We start from the raw sequence: 5,089 nt of genomic DNA on the forward strand, positions 1-5,089 counted from the left end.
CCTTGGCAGGGGAGGGCCAAAGAAGCCAGTCCAACCCCATCCCCCGCCCCAGGCTCTGCGAATCTCAGTTTTGATGCCCAGTCCACAGGCTCATGATGGCCTTGGTAGAAAAAGGACTGCCTTTCCCATCACCCCTTACCCACACCTCCTCCCACCACAGTTCCATGGGCAGCCGGCGACCGTGAAATTCTGATGGCCTGGAATGGCTTCTCAAAATAACAAAGAGGGCTGAGTTCTCGAGGAAGGAAAACAGTGGATCACAAATAAAGCCAGTCCCCAAACTCCCTAGTCGCTCTGGTCCCGGGGGTGGCGCAAATTTAGTGCTGAAGGATGGCCCTCCCTGACTTGCCAGTGCCTCTTGAAACCTTGGAGTGGCCAGAGCACTTTCTCCTCCGGTGACCGCCTCGTCCCAGTTTGCCTGGGACTATCCCGGTCTGAACACCGAAAACCCAGCATTCTAAGACCCCCTCGGTCCTAGGCAAACCGGGAACGTTCGGTCACCCCACTCCCACAGCTCTCTTCATGGTTTTTCCAGCTCACGACTTGGTTGTTGATTAAGACTGAGACCTGCCTCTGCCCTTAGCAGAAACGTGGTCTCTCTCCCCCGTCTCCGTTTCCCTGGCTGTAACATGGGGACAGTAAGAACACTTAGCTTCAAAGCGTTGGTAAGAAGACCGACTGGGATAATGTTTAGAGGCATCTCGTCCCCTCTGTCACAGAGATGATGCAGATCTTGCCTCGCAGGAGAGGATGGATATAGACGTTAGCTGTTCAGGTTCCAATAGAGGCCAGTCCTGAGTGTCCTCGGGGCACAAGGAAGGGCTGACTAAGTCCCTGGGGGTGACAGGAGACACTTGAGGGATGAAGAGCCGTTTGGGTGGGGCCTTGAGAGCTGGGTAGAAGTTGTTCAGGAGGAGAATGGGGAAGAACATTCTAGGTGAGGGAAACATGCCAAGGAAGTGTGTGTCCGGTCAGATGTAGCTGAGCTGGAACTACAGTTTCTGGGATTTCCCCTAAGTGAGAATTGGCCGTAAGTGCAAAATCTGCATGAGGTTTGGGAGAGCGAGCGAACACAGCGGTGTCTGTGCTCAGACAGAAGTAGAGACGCTGGTGTTGACAGTTCGACCGGTTCTTTTTCTCTCGATATTAATGTGATGTGGCAGCCGGGCCGGTACCTGCTGCAGGCGGTCCTGTACCTGCTAGATTTTCTTCTGTTTCCTTCATCTCTTGGGTCAATTTCTTCGATAGAGGCTCCAGCTTCTCCTGTAGGTCAACCGTATGATGGAAGCTAGAGGCTTAGACGCAATGAGAGACAATATGAATTCCAGGTCATTCTCGTGGGGTCCAGCTTGCCTTGCTCTCCCCAGCTGCTGACCATTTTCTTCCTCTATGGCCTACCTGCTGGCCTCAGACCTGGCGTTAAGAGGCAGAGGCCACAGCTGTACATAAACAAACCATTTATGTAGCTGTTATGCTCCTGTAATCGCATAAAGTCAGCTTCCTAAATATATGCCAGTTCTCTATCACTCTTAATGGTTCTGCTTCTCCAAATGAACCCTGACGGATATGCTGAGCCCCGTCTGACTCGGGGCAGAGAACGGGGGTTCGCGATGGGAAATGAGAATAGAGAGGTGGGCTAGGGCCCGGGGACCTGGAAGTCATAAACGTCGGACCGAGGGGCTTGCAATTGATCCTGACTTTAATGAGGAGGTTTCTGAGCAGACACATAACATGGCCAGAGCCCAGATGTTCTCATCCTCACTAACGTTCTTGATTCCCACAGTTACGTGTTTATTATTAGCCATATCTTGGGCTGGGTCCCGGTCAGACGTGGATCTCCTGCCCCAGGGGCTCATGGGCATGTATGAGTTAAGTCTCTTACACAAAAAGGAACTCAAAGGCTCCGCGTGGTCAGAACCACAGGAGTAGAGCTGGCAAAATAGTGCGTTTCCTCAGCTACGATATGACTTTCTCACACCACGGTTCTGCTGTACTTCCCCCGCCCAGGGCTGAGCAGGTGACAGTTGCTTCTCAGTTTGGCTAATAATGTTAATCTCTCTTTATCAGAAGGAGATGAAACGTTAGGGGCTTATACTAAACAAACAGGGGTTTCGATTTTTTTTTTTCTCTCTGCTTGTCTTCATTTACTTGTAAGTGTGGGTGGATCTGGTTAGTAGCAGGGATGGGACAGGGAGAATTTTATCCCTAAGTCCTGGGAGTCTCGGCCGGTCAAAGTTGGGATTCAGACACCTTTGTCCATGTGCCCAGTTAGGTGGCATCCTCCACCCAGCTTCAGGCCAGTGGCACCCACTGATTTACGAGAGGGCTTTTTTGTCCATGTGCCCAGTTAGGTGGCATCCCAGGCCAGTGGCACCCACTGATTTACGAGAGGGCTTGAGCAGCTACCTGGAAGGGAGACTTGTGTCCGCGATCAGGTTCAGACATATACAGGTATGTGTGGCAGAGCATTGCGGAGGGAGGAACTGGCTGGCAAGGCACTCACGGGTTTTGTCCTGAGGGCAAGGGATCCAGTGTGGCAAAGCAGACTCGGCCACAAAGCCAGGGAGGGGGATTCAAGGGTTAATGGTTGCTGCTGACACTCGCCCTCATCCCAGTGGTCCTCCTGGGAACTGCAGGAGCCACCTCCCCAAACTTTGTAACCTCTAAGGTCCTGCAGAGGAGGAGCAGCCTTCTCTTCTGTAGCCCCATGATAAGACTTTTCTTTTTCGGCCGCCTGACAAGCCACGGCAGCACTGTGAGGTTTGCAAGTCTAAGTGGCGGTGCTACAGGCTGAATCCTGATGGCAGAGCCTCAGAGAGGCGTAGAAACGGCTGTGTCAGATGATGTCTCCTCCTTAGCTAACAGCAACGTTGCCGTCGGCATCAGTCACTTTCTACTTTTGAGAGCCTTGGCCATGGCCAGGACATGGAGTGGCAGCCAGGACTGACTCCCGAGTGATCATATCCCACGCCTTGGGACTGGAGTTCCTGTGTGATCAGGTGGAAGGTTTCTAATTTGCAGAATTGAAGGTTAACGGTTAGTAGGACATCATCTATATCCAGATAGACCTGGGAACATTGGCTTATAGCAAAATAAGGTTGGAGCTGGTGAGAGGATGGCAATCAGATGGGTAGAGAACCTGAAAACTTGTCTTGTGGGGGAGGAGAGGATGTTAGATTTGGTGGCACCTGGGGAGGGGAAGCAGCTATAGGCGAGTGGGGTGCCATGCTGGGGGTGGGAGAGAAGTATTATATTACCGTCTTCTATAGGGCTATCATGGCGGAGAAGGTGCAGGCATTCTATGGCATCAGGACAGTGGGTAGGAATCAGGACCAATGGGAAGAAGTCATGGAGCGGCAGTCTCCTTCAACCCAAGGAAGAACTTTCTAGAGCCAAAGTCCTTCAGGAACTAGTGAGCAACTGACCCCACAGGGGTCTAGCAGAGGCAGGACGACTAAATGGTGGGGATGCTGAGGACCACCAGACTCCAGGCTCTGAGTCTCATGAACGGGCAAAATTAAAGCAAACAAGCAAACATTATTCTGGGTATTGACATAAGTTTAACACCAAGCAAGGGAAGAAGAATATACTCCTAGCCCTTTCTATAAGAGGATTAATAAAAAATAAAAAATAAAAAATAAAGAAAGAAAGAAAAGAAAAGAAAAACAAGAATATATCACAATATATGTATCCAGTTTCTGTTCTCACGATGAACTACTATAAAGCAGTGAATAGGAAGGATTCGCAACAATGGCATGGATGATCCTTGGAAACATAATATCAAGGGTTCGAGGTAAACCATAGAAGGCAGACAAGATGATTCTATGTGTATGAAACTTTCAAAGTTCAGTGGAAACCAAAGAATACACTTTTAGGGACAGATATAGTTTTCTGTAGTTTTCTGTAGTTTTCAGAAACACAACTTCAGGCAGTGGTTACAGCTGCAGGGAGGTAAGGGGCAGGATGCAGGGAGCACAGAGGTGGTTTTCACAGTACTGGTGACTTCTAGGGTCCAAGCTCGTGGTTGAAGTATGGGTGTTTGTGTCATTATAATGCTTCAGAACTCCATAGTGTGACACATATTTTTGTCTGGTCTGTACAACGTATGCAACACAAATTAATATATATATATACAGAATTACACAAAAAGTGTATACACATAATTTTTTTTGTAATTTCATGGTTGCATAATTGTTTTATGACAGAATTATTTCCGTTTGGGCATCAACATTGACAGTGACACAGAAACGAACCTTCGATGTCCAACTTCCACTTTGGTCGGTCCTTTTGAGCCATCCAGTGCCACAGGGGGGACACTAATGCCACTTTGCTCACTTGTGCAAACTCAAGGAGTTGAGGAAGAGTAGTTCTGGCTGGCAGGCTTGCGGGAAGGAAGCAGCAAGGCTGGCGGGGGACGCTGTGGAAAGTGAAAATGTGGATGAAACTGGGAATTTGAAAAGCGGGGTGGTGGAAGAGAAGAGACCAGTGTGGAGAGGGCGGGGGAGGGGTTGCTATGACGGACTCTGGAGGAGGTGAGTTCCATCGGCCCTGCTCTTGGACCCGGGACAGACTCCCCATTGTGCTTTGGTCTTCCTAGGAGTGAGGAAACCTTGGGGCCAAGGGGACATACCCTCCCAGAGCTTACAATGTCCTCTTCTTGGAACCCCACCTTGGGTACTGGATCCCTGGAATTCCCTGTCTCCTGAGGGCAAACCACAAACTGAGGCTCCACATGCAGGTGTGCAAGGCCCCTGAGGTGGTGTTGCCTCTCTCTTTCACTTCTCACTCTGAGGGAAAGTCGTGTTTTGTGCAGGTCTCAGCCTATTAATAACCAGTGCTAAGTCTGGACCAGCCCTTGTGGTTCTTATTATGGTAGCAAGATGCCTTCAGCAACAACCATCAGGAAATTTTGAAAGAAAAGGTTTATGACTTAGACCTGGACTTTACATAGCATTCCTGGGGCCACATGAAGAGGATGTGGGTAGAGAGGGTGGGAACCTGGGGTTCTGCTTTTATTGGGCCCCAGGGTGGGGGCCTAGGGTTTCATAAGCTCATTCTTTATTGGCAAATTAGAAACATGACAGCAGGA

Source organism: Pteropus alecto, unplaced genomic scaffold (genome assembly GCF_000325575.1).
Source record: "Pteropus alecto unplaced genomic scaffold, ASM32557v1 scaffold226, whole genome shotgun sequence".
NCBI classification, from domain to species: domain Eukaryota; kingdom Metazoa; phylum Chordata; class Mammalia; order Chiroptera; family Pteropodidae; genus Pteropus; species Pteropus alecto.